The sequence below is a fragment of the Apium graveolens genome, chromosome 3, assembly GCF_009905375.1.
Source record: "Apium graveolens cultivar Ventura chromosome 3, ASM990537v1, whole genome shotgun sequence".
NCBI classification, from domain to species: Eukaryota; Viridiplantae; Streptophyta; class Magnoliopsida; order Apiales; family Apiaceae; genus Apium; species Apium graveolens.
In genome coordinates, this window is record NC_133649.1 from 97,737,730 (window position 1) to 97,761,353 (window position 23,624).

Genomic DNA, 23,624 nt, shown 5'->3' on the forward strand with positions numbered 1-23,624 from the left:
TCCTTGTGGACTTCTTCTGTGTCTTCCATTGTCCATTCTGCTCTAGGTTTTGGAATGGATTGACCAACAACAATTGTGGCTGTAGCAACTGTGGCTACTTTGTGGGGAATGTGAGGACCATTCTCAATGCAGTTTACATAACCTTCATCTTGGGAGAGTAGATGAAGGTGCATTTTCACCTTCCAATGGTGATAACTGTCTTTATCAAGAACTGGGATTTTTACTCCAATATCCTTCTTACTCATCTTTGTTAGTTTCCAAGAACTTTAAACTCTTTGTGTGTCAAGAGCCTGCTCTGATACCAATTGTTATTCCTAGTGAACTAACAATGAGATTTACAGAAGGGGGGTTGAATGTAAATCTCAAAACTTTTTCAAGTTTTGAGCAGTTTCAAAGGCTGTGTGTTTAAGATAAACAAGTGTGTGAATTGCTTTAAGCTAATACAGACAGATATATATTCAAGCACAAAAGTACAGAACACAACAGACCTTAAAAACTTTTCTGGTGGATTTGTTGTTCCACCAGAGATGGTATTTCAGAAAATCTGTGATTCAAGAAGTTGATCACAGCTGCATCCTAGTACAAACTAGATAATTTTTCTCAAGATTTTTCTAAACAGCTCTGGAAAAATTATATTCTAATTACTAGCTGCTACTTGGTTTATATAACACCAAGTTTACAAGTGAAGACAAAGATAAAAAGTACAATAATAAAATAAGTTCTCCACTTGTTTCTTCTCCATTTTACTCCAGTGCATTGTTGACTATTGCCTCTTTATACTAGAGTAGAACGGCTGCTTTTTCTGATGTTCCTGAAATAGGCTACCACATCTCAGTTGTCTCTGTCAACCCATGTGCCTCTGTTTGTAGGTACAACTACCACTTGTCAACTGCTATTTAACAGAACATCCGTTGAAGCCTTCATCCGTTGATGGCTTTATCCGTTGATGTGTTAGCAGTTGAAGCTCTATCCGTTGATGCACTCATCCGTTGAAGGATGTTATCCGTTGAAGCTTTAGAGACATCCGTTGAAGCTTTGTTTCTCATCCGTTGAAGGTCTTTAAGTTATCCGTTGACACCATTTCATTTATACAAAATTACAAGGCATGAAATATTTACAATTGGCCTTCCTATCTGCATATCCTTTAGTAGTCAACATGACTTATAATTTCCCTCAACATTTAAGAATTATATCTCAAATTCAGAGACTGAAATGTGCTACAACACTAGACTTATTTCTAAGTAAAGCTACACCATCAACGGATAGCCAAAGTGGTCTTATCCTTTGAGGCTACAAACACTAGATTTCTACTTAAGTGTTTTGTTAAACATATCATCAAACTAATGCACATATATTCCTAACAAGACCGCCATGAACACTCTTACGAGCGATGCACCTAAGTCTGGCCATCTTCTTGCTTAACTGCCATGGTTAGATCAAAATATATAATATTAGCAAATAGGCTCAGTAAGTAACTAAAAGGACCTTTCTAAATATCATTTGTGGCAGTAACTTAACAATAATAAAATAGATCTCTGTATTAGAGTTTCAGGGGTTCAAGGTTATGGTTCTGAATGAATCAAAACTTGGTAGAATAAATCTTTCACGGGTAGGTTTCTATCAAAACTATAGAAATCTTTAAAATCACTTTGTTTTTATAAAAAGATATGCAACTTAATACTTTATAGAAACTGTGCATAAAGCACGAGTATAACATTTACTTTTTATTTTAAAAGAAATCAATCATTTCGATTGGAATATCCATCCTTTAAACATAATACGGGTGATCAGCCCGTACTGACCTACATTCCGGTCATAAGGTACCTAAGGCATTGTTTCAACCTATAATGTTGGACTAGCCCCGCTGTAACACTCCCAAATCCGGGGTCGGGGATCCGGGTTGTCACGAGTTCCATTTCCCTTAGTAACACTCATTCTTAATAAACAACCAACTACTGCGTACTGTGACCCCATAATATACACACACCACAAGTAATAGTCTGAGAGATGAATACCAAAAATAACACAAGTCATTTTATTCCACAATTATAAACCATTACACCTTAAAAGGGTTTTTGAATAAATTTACATTTTCTTTGCCATTATTACAGTTCATAAATATACATAAGTCTGGTACATCAACAGTTGAAAACCTAGCCTATTGGTAGTTCCTACCTTAGCTACAGCGGCATCAACGCCTACAGGAAACTGCAGAACATTTCCTATCCGCTCGCGAATTGGGAGCTTGGTCCTGTTCATCTTGTCTAGCTGTTATTGTGTGATGAAAGAATAAAGTAAGGGTGAGTACCAAGCCCACTGAAATAACATGTATAATAATTAACAATATATGAGCATCTTCATAGTACTCATGAAAGTCTTGGTCAAGCAGAAATGAACCAAGTTTGATATCTTAATGCGACCAAGTCGCAAAATATTCGGTATATATGTATATATACTTTTCAAAATCTTGGAAGTCCTCTTCCATGCATAATATACACAGAGTTCCAGTTTATAACTGTATAAAAATATCGTTGCAAGGTGATCTCATATATTTAACCTTGTCTCAACGTTTTTCTGAAAATCTTTGTCATGCATAAGATAATCATTTACTAGATATAAGTTGAAAATATGAAGTTGTTAGGGCGAAAACACGCGCTAATAACACACACAAGTATACGCGTTCGCAAGTAATATAGAATACTTTCTAGTTCGTTCCCACAGAGACTCAGACTAATTATGTTCAATTACACTCACTCACCAATGTATGATTACTTCTCAATGTTAAGACAATAACACTTAGAATTTATTAACTAATTATTAACTACAATTAACTACGAAAATTAAGCACTTAATTAACACTTGCATTAACAATATTAAAACACTCATGAGATCACAACTTCATTACTACTTCCTTCAATAGTCATTGTTATTACCCTTAGCATGCAACAGTGATGATATTAATCGAATAACACGAAACTTATAAAAGCCAACTTTCATTGTACTAATACCATTCCACCAAGCATCCACAATTACGATAGAAGTTGAATAGGCATCAATTATGTTGAGTTCCTATATGTCTACAGAAATTGACAACATAACGATTTAAGCACAAGTTATTCCTTTTGATTACACAAGGCGAATAAAACGGTTAGAGTTATCCACTAATCATGCATACTCGTACATGAACCTATGCTAGCATGGCAAGTTCTAAATCTCAAGATCCACCGTCGCTTCACAAGGGATTAACACCCTATCTTATATGTTCGCGACGCACATAAGACGAATACGCACAACCAATACTAGATATCATACATTCATCACACACTAAGGTATTAAACAACTAACTAAAGAATTCCATAGTAAATCCGTTACGACCCTATGATCACGATTAGCCCATGATAGCACTCATCATCATCATGGATTCATATGAAAACATGATAATAACACACAAGAATAATAACTAAAACTACTTATATTAAACCAGAGTACGTCACAAGAGTAAATAGGTTCAAAGTAAAGAAAACTAGCATCCAACGTTACAACGAAATAAAGAATCACAAGAAAATATGCTTCCTCTTCGTTGCGGTGTGCTAAAACGGTCTTCTTCCTTATCTCCTCACTCTTCGATTAATACTACGATCCAACCTCTGTGAAACGTCTCTGAAATCTACTTATATAGGAGTCCCATAAAGCCCAGCTAACTCAGAAGTTGGAAGTTAAATAGAATCAGGAGTCTAAAATAATAAATCTGATTTCCCGTCCCTGAGCGGCCGCTCAGCATTCCTGAGCGGGCGCTCAGCCTCCTGAGCGGTCGCTCAGCAGAGCTGAGCGGGCGCTCAGCTCCCTACTGGAAACTGCTCTGTTTTTCTCCCGTTTCTTCGCTGCAATCTGCTCCTATCTTCCCGCTTACAATGCTAAACACATGCCAAGGCTTATTATTGATGAAATCTCTCCCGAAATGCAATTTATACCCTGAAATTCACGAACACTAGAAAAACGCATCAAATACACAAAATACTTGATTTCAAGACATCAATTCAAGCCATTATAAGACGTTTTAAGTGGTATAGAATGCTACTTATCAGAAGTTACAAGATACTCCAATATACTTATATCTTTTCCAAATACTACTTGAACTACCTCTATTCAAGGTATAATCAGTTTCAAAAGCTCATCACATAGATGAGACTACAAGATAAGACTTGAATAGATTCAATCTTTGAAATATCATTTAAAGAAATGAAGTTACTTGATACTTCATTAATTTCCGATATATATATATACACCTATATATATATCATACATTCCTTGAAACCCTCCTTTATGAAAAGTATAAACAGTGTTATAATACCCAATGAATTTGGAAAGAAGAAAACTTTGGCATAAACCCGATATCTTGCCGAGCAGGCAAAGATACCCATTAAGTAACCTATTCTACTGTAGATGGATGAATTCTTCGCCGGTCATCACCCTGGCCGCATTAGGACCTTGCACTAGACCGTTACCCGGCCAATCACGCGTGGATGGACTGTCACCCAACCTCTTACACCTTCATAGATCGTACCCCGGCCTGTCGCTTATGCCGACTCAATTAGATGGACCTACTTCCCGAACATTGGGCAAGTAATCAAATTGTTTTCTCAAAACAGCAACCTCGTTGCGAATATAAAATACACCACAGAGCCGGATCCCTTAGATTTTTGAGCGAGTATTCAAGTCCCCTTTGAAAGGGAGATCTTAAATTTGAAAACGAGTTTTGGGATCTGCTCTAACTTTTAAAATCATTTTGAAGACTCGAGATTTTTTTAAAGAATGTTGAGAGTAATGAGGATTTAATAAAATAAATCAGTCCCGATATATCAGAAAATATCTGAATATTATTATTTAAATAATATTCCCATAAAGGATAATATTTCTAAAAATAATTGAAGTAGAAGTTTTAAAACTCATACTTGAAACGAAAAATAAATAATAAAAGATATAAATATACGAAAGTACGATCCTTATTTGAATAATCGAAAATAAGTTTGATTATTATTCAAAACCATCGAATATACCTAATTCGATTAATAGTTATAGAATATATATATATATATATACATATATTATACTCGGGAACATCGACTCCCGGTTTAAAAAAATATTCACCTTTGGGTCCCCTATACTAAGGGTATATGCAACTACTGCTTATCTCTAGCATAGGTATTATGCAGTTTATTAGCATTTGAATTGATAATAGAATATCAAGATTTCACAACATGCATATATATACCATATCAACATGCTCCAATATATCGCAAGATTTGTTAATAACAGTCATGCACTTATCTCAAGATAATGCATCAATATATTTAAATCACAACAACAGTATAACGGGTAGAAAACTTGCCTGAGCGTTCCGGGGTAGACTTAAGCTTAGAGTGGGTCCGGTAACCTATGAACAATAACATAAGCCAGAATTAGACCATGGTCGCTTAAGAAACTAGTCAAAACTCACTCATACCCTAACGATCGCTTATACGCTTGATGATTCACATAAGTCGCTCGAGTACCCTCGGCTCCACCATTTTTATAAAATTAACCGATTAACTTTTTAAGGTGAATCTTTTGCGAAAAATCTACCAACTGACCAATTAATCTTACATAATTGTTTCATACTCCAATTAGTCATTTAAGGACCTTAACCAAGGTTTCAAAGTAAGGCGAGGGGTAATGGTTCGCTCGTGAAACTCCGTTACTTAAAATGGCCGTTTCTCCTAAACCGTACATCTGATCCAAGCGAACCACATAACAAAACGAAGATTACAACATGATCTAGCTAAACATACTAAGAACAAGCAGTTCAATGAAAATGGGCATTACGACAGCTATGTTTACGCGATTACCAATGTTTATACCACTCCAATTAACCACAAACCAACTCATAACTATCAATACAACCAAACTTCATCTAAACCTCACCACATTAGTCCATAACCTCAAGATTTTATAACTCATTCAATCACAAACATGAGTTACTAACTATACTTAAGATTCATTAACCAAAAACCAAGATTCAATTACCAAATCACTTCCAAATCAAACCAAACTACTAATAATCATAATCCATGCTTCTCATTCAAAAAAACCAACCATTAAACTTACTAATCAAATAAAGTAAAGGCTAGGGTTTAAAGTTTATACCTTCCTTGGTGGGTGATAAGTTGCTAGGAATCCTTAGGGAGCCTTGATCTAATCTCCTACAAGCTTGATCTTGTAAAAGAATTCAAGAACACTAAGTTAAAGTTTTGAAATCACTATTTACTCAAAACTTTAGAGAATTGATTAGCCATGAAATCCTTGAAATCAAGAGCTTAGATTCATGGTATACTAAGTTTATAATTATGAAATCCAACCAAACCAACCTAGGAATTTATGCTTGCTTGGATGATAAACTTTGGAAATTTCTCCTTGCTTTTTTGAAGAAAAACCGTGAGCAAGAGAAGAAGAATGAAGGAGAATGCTTCTTCGATTTGTCTTGGTGATTTGTGTGGTGTTTAGCTTGGTTACTTGTCAACTTGCACAAATATCTATTAACCATGCTTACATCACCTTCCTTATGTCATCAACTTGCCACATGTCAATTCTTTAAGGCTTGATAATCTCATCTTGTGCTAATTCCTTGATTAGTGCTTAATTACTTGGCTAATGACCGCTTATCTGTTATACGGTTCGCTTGTCTTTCATTTTCTTTCTTCGTTTGAGGGATCATATCCGGGATCTTATTACTTGGGCTTCCCTAAACCTTTCTTAATATTTTATATTCCTTAAATGATCCTCTCTTATAATCCTTGAATTGAAATCTTTTTCATCATGTTACCTTATACTTAATTATGTCGGTATGTGGTGGATTTTCGGGAAAAATCAAAGTGTCCGAATTCAAATTCTGACGATCTTTACTTACCCTCATATACATTATGCAGTGCTAATATGATCTCAAAATATCCATTAAAGAACCCCTACATAGGGTGGTCTGACCATTTTTGTTAATAAGCAATATCAGCAGAAGTTACTATTCATCAGGGTCTCAAAAATTTCCAAAATTTGGGGTTATTACAGTCTCCCCTCCTTAAAAGGATTCCGTCCCAGAATCAGATAGAAAACAATCAGGGATACCTTTCTAGCCTTGCACTTTCTAGTTCCCAAGTCAATTATTTCACATTGTGGTTCTGCCACAAATCCCCGACTAGCTTGGTAACCTTGTTCCAAAGTACTTGTCCCTTTTTGATCCATCATCCTCACTGGCCGCTCCACGTGGGTTAAGTCTGGTTGCATGTCTATGCGCTCGTATTCCCCTATATGTCTGACATTCGGATTATACTTCCTTAATATTGATACGTGGAACATGTTATGAACTTGCTGTAGGTTTGAGGGTAGAGGTAGCTCATATGCTAACTTCCCAATACGTCTTAATATCTCCAAGGGTTCAATAAATCGTGGATTTAGCTTTCCTTTCTTTCCAAACCTCATTAATCCTTTTCAACGGAATACCTTTAACAATACTAGGTTCCCTACTTCATACTTTTTATTCTTTTGGGCCAAACCGACATACTTATATAGTCGATCTTGGGCTGCTACCAGCTGTCCTCTGATTAGATCTGCTATGTCCTTGGTTATTCAGAATAATTTGGACCTGAGCATCTTGCGCTCTCCAACTTCATCCCAATATAAGGGAGATCGGCAACTTCTGTTTTTTTCTTTTTCGTACAGGGCCTCGTAAGGCGATATTCCGACACTGTCATATCATATACCGTCATAAGAAAACTCAATCTGTGCTAATTGATCATTCCAATCAAGTCTATCACACAGACTCTCATTATATCATCTATCTCTACACGCTTCTCAATACTTATTCTTTTCCAGTTTGTAATCATTACTATCTTTCGTACAGAATACTATTCTGAATATACCTTTACACGCTAGAGTTTTATAACCTTTTAATAAACATGTCAACCTTAGTATCACGAACGCGTTTCCATTACGAATACCACCATACTTATACTACTCCTTTTCTAGCTACTTCTATCTTCCAAAGTTTGATCAATCATATAGAAGTAAAAGAATTTGTTGAGAGATCACTATGATCATGAACACTTGTTCTATTGCATAGTTAGTACAGAAGGTGGCCAGCCTTTAGTACTTGACAAGCAATTAAACAATAGGTGGTATCCTACTAGGCTTCTATCACACAGATAGATAGTCATTCGGCTATACCTCCCCTTTTGGAAGGGTTCTTCTTCTCAGTTTACACGAAAATAAAAAGAGAAAAGAAAAAATTTAAGAGAATTATATAAAAATATTTCCACAAAACATCTTGCTTGGAGTCTACCTCTGAACTATAGAGGTTTATCACAGGAGAACAAAACATATATATATGTATATATCTCAACATCAAGTATTATAGCATCGCAATTCATGTTCCTGAATCTTTTACTATTCCGTCCATCGTTCTATGAACCATTGCTCTTGCTCGAGCTTATAAATAATCAACATTGAAACTTTCTCGGCAGGGAAAATCGAAGTTGGGATTTCATTCTAGACATCATCGTTACTAGAATCCATTGGTACACCGCAACCTTCTTCGTATAGTAATACTACTCTTTATCGATAAGAAGGAATACATATTCAATAGGTAGATAATCCACTAGTTAGTCTATCAATGATAATTTATACATCACCACGACCCGATTAGTGGTACTCATTCTTAACATCCATTACAATAGAACTCTCCCGGTTGTTATCATCTCATTATTCGCAGAATCATTGCTACATTACTATAGTCCACCGCGGACCTACGGTAGTCATTTGTTTTCCTTGGAATCTTAATAGCTAACCATACGGAGTCCATACCTGTCGTATCAAATCTTCTAAGGAGGTAACATAATCACCATTCATGATTCATGAAGAACACTCCTGATCCTGATGTACGTACATGACATGAAGCAGATAAAATTGCAGAAGAGTTTCAATGAAAGCAACGATTGTAGGTTAATACCATTATTAACCATATATCTTTATTAGGAAACATGAAGCTCAAAGGTTCATTTAGTCCTTTCATAACATGGTCCTGGCTTATCTCAAGATAGGACCTTCTAAGATAGATAGCTCGCTCACGACGATTACATGAATTAAATCTTTACCAAACTACTATTACGGTTGAGTATCGCACAATTATGAGAAGGAATGTCAATCCTTCACACCATAATACAACCTTCACGACTTTAACCATCATCATTGTATTTCTCTAGCACGAGCGCCTATAATTGCTCTCTTATACTTAGAGTGTCGGCCACCTCATTGGCCTTTCCTGATAGTAATAGTTCCTTATAATCAATGTCTTTTGAACGATCTTCAACTAATTTCTTTTTTCCTCATTTTCGATCACTGCTTGTATGAAAATGCTCTTCCTTAAGCTTTTAAATAACACCATTTTTCCATAAGTTATTGCCTCGGTCTTTAGAGGTTAACATTGTCACGACTAGCTCTCGATCAGACTTAGGGCGTCTCTTATCTTGGGTCCTTCTTGTTTTCACCAATCTCGACCTTCATTAGGTCGATCTATAATTTCTTATGGTTCAACACGTGCCCACCTGACATTATTATAATTATGCCATATTCCCTTTATCAAAATTTCTATTCTTCAGAACTTTGAATATTACCTTTCTCCTTATAAGACCTCTAAGGTTATCCTTGAATCGTTCCTCCTGTATTCCCTAGATTCAGGGCATATCAAAATACCATTTACTAATACTAGAACCATTGTCTATATACTTCTGAAAAATTTCTCCACTGATCCTTAAAGGTTGTTGTTACCTTAATCCTTTCCATTTCATACTTTCAAAACTCATATTGTCCCTATTGGGGTGAAATGCCAACCTTTAGGCATTCCCCTAGGGTCCATCTCAAGTTATCGAGGTTCAATCCTTAATTCCACCTTTAAAAAGGTACTTGCATCCTTCCATGGATAAATGAAGTCATATATCCTTGATAGATTATCTTTTTTAATCATTCCCACCTCGATAGTCTATACCAAATTTCACAATAGCATCCTTATTCAAGTTGAGGTCAATCCATATGGCCTCCAAAAGATAACAATGGTTATCCGCTTTTCTTTTCTGATTTGGTAATGATAATAGGGATGTTCTGGAAGATATTGGTCGTGTTCAATGTGAACTTTTTAGTTCTAACTATTCATTTATCTCCATTATTTATCTCAACCGTCATCTCAATGTTGGGATATCTTTAATACATGGCATCTCCCTTTCTGGGTATCAAGCCACCGGTCTTACATACACTTCACATTCTTGAAGGCCACTTCCTTCATCCCATTTTCCTAATATCTTGTTATCATGTCTCTTCAGTCCATCCGTGTTTTCTTATTAATCCATCGGTCTATCTTAAAGTTTCATCGAATACTCTCAACTTAAAGGGGATTAATTATACGTATCGCTTACTCCTTCAAACCTTGACTTTATCTCATGACCAGTCACCATCGCGCTGATGATGACACACTTCTCTTTATTTATTGCTAGGGTTTATTAGGGTTTCGCATACCTAACTCCCTTATCGCTTCTCAACTCTATTTCCTTTATATCCTTTAATTCTCCTTCCCCTTTCAGTCTTTTATTTTACAGCCATTTCATGAACCAACACAACATAAGCATTGATTTCAAAAATCCTGTCATTCTTAATTCGCGTCCTTCAGACGAACCTTGACGACTTTCACAATCTAGATTCATGATTCATCATACTTGTCCGCCTCTGGCCTGGTTTAAAACTTCTACACTATCTTTCTATCTTCCTTAGCCTTTCATCAATAGGTGGCCTCTCTCGTAGGAAGGTAAATGGTAAAAATAGTCTTTTGCGCTTTTTCAATCATTTAGAATATAAAATCATTCCTTTATTTCCTTTAGCCAGGCTCTTGCCTCGACTAGGTTAGCTTGTTCCTTAGAACTTTGAGAGCTTAGCGACTTAAAGGTCCTGAAAGAATTTCACACCACATTGTTTCCTCAGGGTGGTGGTTGGGGGTAAAAGTAAAAGTTTTGTTTAGGCAGGTCCATGAAGTGCCCCATAGGAGTACCGTCCTGGTTCTCCATATCTTGCTCGACATATGTTTTCTCACTATGAAATATTTCATCCTTCTCCCATAATCGGGGTTATCTTATACGTTAAAATCCTTTTTTTTCCACTTCTTTATGTTAGGGGTTCCTTCTTTCTTGATGGCGACCTCCCTGACTATCATATTCAGGGTTTGCCCTAAATCTTATTCCTCGAACTATGGCTTTCATCTAAGATCCCGTCCTTAAACTTTTGAACATTTGGAACCCAAATTTTGTAGGAATACCTCATTATTCCCTTACAATCTTTCTCGGTATTAATCTCTTCTCCAGTCATTGGCTCTATGCCTTCATTCATCACTTTTTCTTGGAACAATATGATCTTTTTCAATAATTCGGGCTGCATTGTAATCTCAAACAGCTTTTCGGTACCGGCTCCGGTTACCTTCACTTCTATTTCCATTTTCTCGAAATCTCTTATCGACTCTTCCGAAGACATTATCATCTTGATTCTCTCCTCTCTACTAAGGGCGTTAGCCACCACATTGGCTTTTCCTGGATGATAAAGAATCTCATAATCGTAATCCTTGATTAGCTCTAACCACCTCTTATGGCGCATGTTGAGCTCTTTCTGGGTGGAAATATACTTGAGCTCTTATGGTTTGTGTAATATCGCACTTCTCTCCATACAATTAGTGCCTCCAATCTTTAGGGAAAAACTATTGCCGTGAGACCAAGATAATGGGTGGGATATCGAATTATATATTCCTTTAATTGTCTTGATGCGTACGCGATTACCTTGCCGTGCTGTATAAGAACACACCTTAATTCCTTGTGCGAAGCGTCACTATAAATCACAAAATCTCCTTTTCCATCTGGCAACGCCAACATAGGGGCCGTCACCAATCTTTGCTTCAGTTCTTGAAAGCTGTTCTTGCTTTCTCTGTCCGTTCGAACTTCTCAGTCTTACGAGTAAGCCGAGTTAAAGGGTATGCTTTCTTTGCAAACCTGAATGAACCTACGGTAGTAACCGACAATTCCTATCTATCGTAGTCGCCCTGACTACGGTCATCAATTTCTCAGTGGTCCTTTCTTCATTCTTGTCAGGATCTCCCATGGGATCCTCTTCAGAATCAATCCCTTCTGTGATAACATCCTCAACCGCTACATCCTTAATATGAACATCACCTGGTCCCTCGTTAGGGTGCTCCATTGGATCCACAATCTGATCCCCAATATATAGTAAAACATCATCGTGTTGTTGCTCTTGAATTTCAGGGTTCGGTGCCCCGCTACCTTATACGATAACGATCTATGTTACTATCATGATATTTATAAGGGTTCCCATAAGGGTTTTAACTGTCAGTACTACGTTAGGTAGTCCAACTATGAACTTGGAAAGAGTTCTTATTATCTTAGTGAACTTATCATTTTAACGACGTATCATCTCTGAGGTTTATAACGATTGGCTCTGATACCATTTCTGTAACACCCCCAAATCCGGGGTCGGGGATCCGGGTTGTCACGAGTTCCATTTCCCTTAGTAACACTCATTCTTAATAAACAACCAACTACTGTGTACAGTGACCCCACAATATACACACACCACAAGTAATAGTCTCAGAGATGAATACCAAAAATAACACAAGTCATTTTATTCCACAATTATAAACATTACACCTTAAAAGGGTTACATTTTCTTTGCCATTATTATAGTTCATAAATATACATAAGTCTGGTACATCAACAGTTAAAAACCTAGCCTATTGGTAGTTCCTACCTCAGCTACAACGGCATCAACGCCTACAGGAAACTACGAAACATTTCCTATCCGCTCACGAATTGGGAGCTTGGTCCTGTTCATCTTGTCTAGCTGTTATTGTGTGATGAAAGAATAAAGTAAGGGTGAGTACCAAGCCCACTGAAATAACATGTATAATAATTAACAATATATGAGCATCTTCATAGTACTCATGAAAGTCTTGGTCAAGCAAAAATGAACCAAGTTTGATATCTTAACGCGACCAAGTCGCAAAATATTCAGTATATATGTATATATACTTTTCAAAATCTAGGAAGTCCTCTTCCATGCATAATATACACAGATTTCCAGTTTATAACTGTATAAAAATATCATTGCAAGGTGATCTCATATATCTAACCTTGTCTCAATGTTTTTTTGAAAATCTTTGTCATGCATAAGATAATAATTTACTAGAAATAAGTTAAAAATATTAAGTTACAAGATACTCCAATATACTTATATCTTTTTCAAATACTACTTGAACTACCATCGTTCAAGGTATAATTAGTTTCAAAAGTTCATCACATAGATGAGACAACAAGATAATACTTAAATAGATTCAATCTTTGAAATATCATTTAAAGAAATGAAGTTACTAGATATTTCATTAATTCCCGATATATATATACACCTATATATATCTCATACATTCCTTGAAACCCACCGTTATGAAAAGTGTAAACAGAGTTATAATACCCAATGAATTTGGAAAGAAGAAAACTTTGGCATAAACCCGATATCTTGCTGATCAGGAAAAGATACCCATTAAGTAACCTTTTCTACTGTAGATGGATGATTTCCTCGCCGGTCATCACCCTGGCCGCATTAGGACCTTGCGTTAGACCGTTACCCGGCCACTCATGCGTGGATAGACTGTCACCCAGCCTCTTACACTTTCATAGACCGTACCCCGGCCTGTCGCTTATGCCGATTCAATTAGATGGACTTACTTCCCGAACATTGGGCAAGTAATCAAATTGTTTTCTCAAAATAGCAACCTTGTTGCGAATATAAAATACACCACATAGCCAGATCCCTTAGATTTTTGAGCGAGTATTCAAGTCCCCTTCGAAAGGGAGATCTTAAATTTAAAACTGAGTTTTGGGATCCACTCTAACTTTTGAAATCATTTGAAGACTCGAAATTTTTTAAAGAATGTTTAGAGTAATGAGAATTTAATAAAATAAATCAGTCCCGATATATCAGAAAATATCTGAATATTGTTATTTAAATAATATTCCCATAAAGGATAATATTTATAAAAATAATTGAAATAGAAGTTTTAAAACTCATACTTGAAACGAATAATAATTAACAAAAGATATACTTATACGAAAGTACGATCCTTATTTGAATAATCGAAAATAAGTTTGATTATTATTAAAAACCATCAAATATATCTAATTCGATTAATAGTTATAGAAAACTATATATATATATACATATATTACCATATCAACATGCTCCAATATATCGCAAGATTTATTAATAACAGTCATGCACTTATCTCAAGATAATGCATCAATATATTTACATCACAACAACAGTATAACGGGTAGAAAACTTGCCTGAGCATTCCGGGGTAGACTTAAGCTTAGAGTGGGTCCGGTAATCTATGAACAACAACATAAGCCGGAATTAGACCATGGTCGCTTAAGAAACTAGTCAAAACTCACTCATACCCTAACGGTCGCGTATACGCTTGATGATTCATATAGGTCGCTCGAGTACCCTCGGCTCCACCATTTTTCTAAAATTAACCGTTTAACGTTTTAAGGCGACTCTTTCGTGAATACTCTACCAACTAACCAATTAGTCTTACATAATTGTTTCATACTCCAATGAGTCATTTAAGGATCTTAACCAAGGTTTCAAAGTAAGGCGAGGGGTAATGGTTCGCTCGCGAAATGCCGTTACTTAAAATAGTCGTTTCTCCTAAACCGTACATCGGATCCAAGCGAACCACATATCAAAACGAAGCTTATGAAATGATCTAGCTAAAAATGGCAAAGTTACAGATTGATCAGTGAGCTTTCTGTCCCGAAGACTAAGAACAAGCAGTTGAATGAAAACGGGCATTATGACGGCTATGTTTACGCGATTACCAATGTTTATACCACTCCAATTAACCACAAACCAACTCATAACCATCAATACAACCAAACTTCATCTAAACCTCACCACATCAGTCCATAACCTCAAGATTTTCTAACTCATTCAATCACAAACATGAGCTACTAACTATACTTAAGATTCATTAACCAAAAACCAAAATTCAATTACCATATCACTTCCAAATCAAACCAAACTACTAATAATCATAATCCATGCTTCTCATTCAAAAAAAACCAACCATTAAACTTACTAACCAAATAAAGTAAAGGCTAGGGTTTGAAGTTTATACCTTCCTTGGTGGGTGATAAGTTGCTAGGAATCCTTAGGGAGCCTTGATCTAACCTCCTACAAGCTTGATTTTGTAAAAGAATTCAAGAACACAAAGTTAAAGTTTTGAAATCACTATTCACTCAAAACTTTAGAGAATTGATTAGCCATGAAATCCTTGAAATCAAGAGCTTATATTCATGGTATAACTAAGTTAATAATTATGGAATCCAACCAAACCAACCTAGGAATTTATGCTTGCTTGGATGATGAATTTATATATTTCTCCTTGATTTTTTTGAAGAAATCCCGTGAGCAAGAGAACAAGAATGAAGGATAATGCTTCTTTGATTTGTCCTGGTGATTTGTGTGGTGTTTAGCTTGGTTACTTGTCAACTTGCACAATATCTATTAAACATGCTTACATCACCTTCCTTATATCATCAACTTGCCACATGTCAATTCCCTAAGGCTTGATGATCTCATCTTGTGCTAATTCCTTGATTAGTGCTTAATTACTTGGCTAATGACCGCTTATCTGTTATACGGTTTGCTCAACTTTTATTTTCGTTTGTCGTTTGAGGGATCATATCCGGAATCTTATTACTTGGGCTTCCCTAAACCTTTCTTAATATTTTATATTCCTTAAATGATCCTCTCTTATAATACTTGAATTGAAATCTTTTTTATCATGTTACCTTATACTTAATTCTGTCGGTATGTGGTGGATTTTCGGGAAAAATCAAAGTGTCCGCTAGCCTCTTACGCGACTGGACTAGCCTCTTACATCATTATCCAATCTTTAGGATTCCATTCTGTGATGCCCTCAAACCCACAGTACTGATTTAGAGCTCACAACACGAATATCAAACAACATAATTAATATAATAATTAACCCCGAGACTCATGACATGATCTATATAGGATAAGGTATGAAACAAGACTATAACTACCAACTAGGAGTTTAAAATTACAGAACCAACTTTATTATTATTACAATTTACAATTCCGAGTTGAAATTTCCAGAAAAACCATAAGTATCTGGAACCAAATTTTTATAACCAAAACCAAAGCAATCCTCACACTTGCCATCTATCTGCGCTGGAACAACAAACCTAACAGTTTACAAAGGTTCACTAAAAACACTCTTACGCACCGTGCACCTAAGAATCGCCATCTTCCTGCTTAACTAGATCAAATAGAACAAATGAGCCACAAAGCTCAACAAGTAACTAGAACTAGAAATAGTATTTAAACTTGGCAATAAAAGTCTAACTAAACATTTCAACTCAAACTCAATGTGATTTAGGGTTTAAGCCGTGGGTTACGAGGAGGGTAATAATCAGGATTCTACAATTCAATTCCTTTCGACAAATCTTTCTTTTCAAAACATTTTCATTTTTTTTCATTCAATAATTTTGAATTCACTTTATTTTTGAATATAAACAGTGCTATCACACAAATATCTCATTTTAAAAATAAACATCAGTATTTTTCGATTGGAGTGTATATCAATTTTCATAAATTAAATAATACGGGTGATCAGCCTGTACAGACCTCCATCTGGTTAGGCACCTAAGGCACTATTTGTCCTTTAAATATATTCCGGTCCATCTACGGATTCAATAACACACCGGTCCATCTCTGGCTCTATACACTTGGTTGGACAACTGTTTCATGGCCACTAACGCCTCCAATCTTTAGAATTTCAATGAAAATCTTTATATTGGAAAAATCATTTCACTTTTCAAAACTTAATTTCTTTTCAAAACATTTACCGACCTTTGAAATCATTCAGACTCTTTCAAGTCAAAAATCATTCTTAGTTCCATTTCAGGGTATAAGAGTATAATAAGAATCAAATGGGATTTCAATAATTAGGGTGTGAACAAATAATGAACAGAGGTATTAATAGCATGAAGCGTAAACAAGCTCAAGTTTATAATTACTGGTTACCGGCAGTAAAGGTAGTATCAATGTAAAGCTATCGCTTAAACATGGGTTTCGATAAGGCAAAGTTATCGATGAACGCAATGTCAATAGGGTAAAAGTATCAACAGACCATAAAGGTTATCAAGGGTGCAATGTTTAGGTTTCAATTAAGGTTGACAAGTATCTAGAAGATAATCAGGTTAAGCATGGTAAAGGTAGAAAATTAACAGAAATCATACTATCATTTAATCCATCTTTTCATTGTAAAATCACAATCCTCATCAATTTTACTTCTATTATTTACTTATACTCAATCCTCATTAATTTTACTTTACTATCTACCAAGTAGTCATGTAGGTACACCTCGATTGCACATAATTTTATCATTCACTTATTGAAAGTCATGTAATCACGATAAATAACATACTTATGTTCGTATACTTGTCATACCGGTCTTTAAACAATCATTACTATTAGTTATTAGCCGATTACTTTCCTATCAAAAATTTGACATGATGTATTCGTATTTATTTACTATCCATTTTGCACAACCAAACACCCATCACAATTACATACTCCATTTTATACTCAACTAATCCAAACTTCGTAAAACCAAAACAAGTTCTCAAGGATCATACAATCACATGCTATATTTTCAATGTGCAACTCAACAAACATACATTAAATAATTTATCGGATTCATATACAACTATTAATCATAAAATCGAACCGAATTGAAGCAAATTCGAACTAAAAATCTGTATTGAATAAACACGCATGCCCACATACGAACGAATTTTTTTATCGATTTTTAACTACAAAACCCGATCCAATTTTTAAAAAATTCGGAAACAAAATTTTGAAAATTTTGAATAAATGACATGCAATCATAATTCCAGATTTAATACAATTATTAGGGCTCAGGGGAAACATCAAAGCCCATCACCGGTTCACCGGAGTTCATCACCAGTAGCGCGGTTTTCCGGCGGTGCCCCAATCGGGGTTTCCAGCCCTCAAACCACCAATTTTTCTGACTAATTACCCATATAATTATAGTTAACATCACAGTTAATCAAAAAACCACACAAACCAACCAAATTTGGAAAACTCAAACCAAACCCATGTTAGGGTTTTTAATTGACTCGAAGAAATACACATGTGTAACAACCCAAATCCGGGGTCAAGATTTGGTGTCACGAAAACAATCTTTACATAAAATACAAGAATGTTCAATTAACCCCTTTAATCCGGATCGTTTACAGGTTATGGTATGAAACAAGAATCTAATCTTCTACAACTTTCAACAACTAAAATACAATTGTAAATACCTTTGAACTAATGCTCGTATCATATTCTTCTAACTTCTTCAACCTCTCGCAGCGGAGATTTCTCGAACTTCTGTTGTCTATCTAAGCTATTCATTTTTATCCTTATCTGTTTATGGCAGAAATAAGAATTGACAAAGCAAGAGGGAGCCAAAAATGCCCAGCAAGTATATAATTTGAGTTTCAAACATTAATATCAAAGAAAACTTCCGGACAAAATCTCAAAACAATTTTAAACAATTCTATTTTGAATGAGTGGAGCGAATAAACATTGGCTGTCACCAGCCTTTAATTATAAATTTAAAATCGACAAGCGATTCCCCGATTCATCTCCTGAATCAGGGTTTTGTCCAGTTTTGAAATTATAAAACCATTCGAGAGAGAGTGCCATTAATGGCGATCAACAACAAATTAGACTGGACACTAGTTCGCATCTATATCCTACTGATCAGTCAGGATACAGTGCAGATATATACCTACCTGTATAGATCCAGTCAGGTCCCCAGGCACTACGGCCCATCTCAAGGCACCGGTTATGTTTCGGTTCTTAGGATTAAGTAAAACTTAATCCCCAAAATATCATTATCCAGCCCGTGGAGTATTTTGATATCAAATCTTTTTGAATTCAAAACATCCCAATTCAGGGTTCGCAAATAACCCGAAAGAATGGGTATTTGCTCAGGAGAGCAATCGAATTATAGGAACAATAATGAAAAGAACTGGAATAATAAGAGTAATTGCGGCGAAATATAAAACAGTTAACTATTCTGAATTTAGAATAGGAGCGAATAAATATTTGCAGTAATTTAAAAGAAAATCAGTAATGCTTGCAGTATTTAAGAGAAAATCAAGAATACTTGCCTCAATAAGCTTTAACCAATATTATCGGTTGACTTTGGTTCGACTTTGATCGTTCGGCTTTATCGTCAAACTACTATCCTATTCTGGATACGATCCCAACATTCAGACCCTTCGGTTGGAACTTCGTTGATCTCGACGTCTAATCCCTAGAGCGTTCCTAGTCCGATTTCACGTCTCGGGTCTTCCGTCTAAAACCTACAGGGTTGAAATACCCTAATTCAGATAACCGCTTAAGCTTAACATCAAATCGCTATCATATTCTACCCATACGATTTCATAACCGAATTCATATTTATATGTATTATCGAAATACACATAGCAATTATAGTTCACATCTTCGAAAATCGGTTCGGTATATAATTTCGTAAAATACGTATATTTGTCAGTTTTAAAAAATAGGGTAATCGATTATTCACAAAATATCTTGTCACGTCACGTAAATAGGTTTCATAAAGTTCAATTATATCTTTGTTCGACGTTTCCGACAATTACATGTTACGTTTCTGTATTTTCGGAATTAATTTCCACGAAAATCGGGCAGCGTTTCCTCTATTTATCGGTCTACCCGTCGAATCATCTCGACATCAAATTCACAACACAACAACAACCAATCATCAACAACTACAATTCACAATTCCCAAACACCATTATTTTTCATGGTTATTCGTATTTTATTCGTATTTTATGTTTCGTTTCGTTTCGAAATTAATGTTACAACTAATTTTTATTTGATTAATAAATGTAGGACTCAGATAAAAATCATCATCGCCCACCGTCGGCTCGCCGAGGCTCATCGCCGACGGCGGTAAAATTCACGGGTTCCCGTAATACCGGGCATCCTACGTAAATTTCACCAATTATATAAAAATCATTTTCCACGCGCATTAAATTTTAATATCACGAAATATTAATCAACATTTTCTGCACAAAAAGGAAACCAAAAATTAGAATTATAACATCCTAAAATAACAACTGCACACACAAACAGGCCGACGAGGCCCAACAGAAATCCCAACAGAAGGCCCAACCCAAGAACCACAGCCATAGCGACACGCACATACGCGCAGCACAGAACCCCACTGCCTCACCTCACCGGAGTCCGGGAAGCGGCAACGGGAAAAGAACAGACAACAAGAACAAAACGGAACAGCCACATCTACACTAACACGGAGAAACACACACACATACACCCGGAATAACACACACACGCAGAGAATCACACACACACGAACACCGAGAAGAAGCCGAATAAACAACAGGAAAAGAAAGGGGAATAGGGGCGGCGATTCCTGCCGGAAGAAGGAGAGAAACGACGATTGTTACCGGAGAAATAAGGTGGCGATAAGCGGCGGCCGGAGCCCAGAGAAGAGAGAGAGATCGATGGATGAGAGATTGAGAGAGACAAAAGAGATTAGTCGGTGAAATATTAGGGAAGCAAGAACACAACACGCTCAAAGTTTAATTTGTAGCCGCGTGTCTATTAATTGACACGTGGCCTGATTACTTAAAACTCGAATCTAACATCGCATTATAAATTTAATGATACATTTTGCGGATATAAAACATCGGAATAAATCCGAAATAGTTTTAAATTTCTCGAAGTAAATAAAAGCTGATAAAATAATTTTGTTTCCTAATGTTTAAATCATTTTTGGAATTGCTTATTATATCTGTATTTTACATTTTAACGAACAAACGTGCGGTTAAACAAAAGTCAGAAAATTTCCGAAATAATTTTAAAATACTCGAAATATTGAAAAGTTAATAAAATAAAATTTTCATAATTTTTGAAACATTTTGGAATTAATTACTAATTTTACAATTAAATAAAATCAGAAAATCATTTAAAGATAAATAATCAATAAAATATTGATTTCTAAATTTTATAAACTCTTAAAAATAATAAATAAAATTATAAAACCATAAAAACAAATTTGGAATTTTTTTTAGCATTTATAAGAATAAATATTCAATGAAATTACTTTAAAAAAATGAATTACGTTCATACAACTTGATATTTAATTACAAAATTAATCTCCGCATCCAGCAAATCACAAACAATAAATAATACAGCATCACATAGCTGACAGAACCATCACATATTTTATTTGCTTACTAATTCGATAATTATATCTACATATCAGATCCGAAAATAGGTTACTTAGCCGCTAAGTAACTAAAAAGACGATACGATTTTAATACCGAATTTGGATAATTATCAAAACAGAGCTTCGTATAAAATACTTTATACGAAATTAAGGTGATAATGTCTCGCCTTTTGAGAATATGGATTCTTATCGATATATAAAATGATTTGCGTATCGAAAATTTCACACCGGGACTCGTACAGGTCAAACCGTACCCCGGATCGAAAAAGTCAAAACACGGAAAGTGTTCAGAATTATCAGATTAGGTTAGGAAGGAGTTTCCGGAAGAGTTTCGGGTTGTAAAAACGCAAAAATGATTGAAGTGGAACGATTTCTGATTCTAAAAATTAATTTTATAATTATGTAAGAGTAATCATTATTAATTCTATAAATTCTTATAAATTCATATAATAATCCAAAAATTTCCAGAAAAATACCAAAATTATCTATATTTAATTCTGGATAATTAAAAATTAAAATATCTAAATTTTATCAGAATAAACATCCAAATATTATTATCCATTATCCAATAATTCACCAAAATTCACATAAAAATCGCATAATAATTATTTATAGATAAAAATAATTACATAATATTTCCCAGACGTTACAACATGCAATAAAATAAAGCTGTAGAGGAGAAGAAACCGAGTATGGAGGTGGTCTCGGATTAAAAAACAAGCAAGAAACAAGGGAGATATGGAGGAGAGAGATTACCTAGAGTGAGAGATTAGAGAGAGAGAGAGAGAGTTCGAGAGAGAAGAGAGGTGGGAGAAGGAGGAAGAAAGGGGAGAGAAGGAAGTATATATATTTGTTAGATATATTTGATAATGTCATGGCTAATATGATTTATGTTTAGTTTTCAGATCTTACTTAAACAGGATAAATCAGTACTTACTGGAAGTCAGGACTTAAGGATATCAATACTAATATTATCAGGAGATAATTATCAGAAGATGGATATCAGAACTTAAGTACTGAAGGACGTTCAGATAAGGACAGCAGCTGATTAATGGAAAGAAGATCGAGACAAACATACGAAGAGATATGCATGAAGAAGGAATTCTATGAAGAATAGAATACTTGGAAGAAAAGATATCTGATTGATATATTTTTGGAAGCAGAATTATATTCCATATCAATTAGCGATTATCTTGTAACTGTGTAGTATATAAACACAGACATAGGGTTTACACTATAAGTGTTATCATATTCGAGAAGATTATTTATTGTAACCCTAGCAGCTCTCATGATATTTGTTCATCACTGAGAGGTAGCAGTTCCATATTGTAACAGAGTTTATTTTTTCAATAAAGTTTGTTTTCTATTACTTGAATTGTTAAAGTTCGATTTGATTGTACTTTACACTGTATTCACCCCCTCTACAGTGTGTGTGTGACCTAACAAGTGGTATCAGAGCCAATCTGTTAGCGTACAAACAGTTTAAGATCCATATACAATCATGTCTGAAACAGAAACTCCAACTAAGCCCACCAAAACTGAAGAACCTCCAAAGACACAAATTCAAAGTCGATATGAGACCATCAGAGTTCCCATATTGAGACCATCTGAATATCCCATATGGAAGGTGAGGATGACCATGTTTCTGGAAGCAACAGATCCATAATATCTTGATAGAATCAAGGAAGGACCTCACAAACCAACCAAGCTCGCGGTTGTAGTCACAGGTGAAGCAGCAAAGACGGTACCAAAGGAGAAGAGTGATTATACTAATGAAGATATCGCATCAATTGCTAAGGATGTTAAGGTACGACACTTACTGCATAGTGTCATTGATAATGTAATGTCAAACAGGGTAATAAACTGCAAGACTGCAAAGGAGATATGGGATGCCCTGGAAACAAGGTGTCAGGGAACTGATACGATTAAGAAGAACATGAAGACAATACTCACTCAAGAGTATGAACACTTTGACTCAAAGGCTAATGAGTCATTGACTGATTTATATGATAGATTTTTCAAACTCTTGAATGATCTGTCACTGGTTGATAAGGGGTATGATCTTGAAGATTCAAACCTTAAATTCCTGTTAGCTCTTCCTGAATGCTGGGATTTG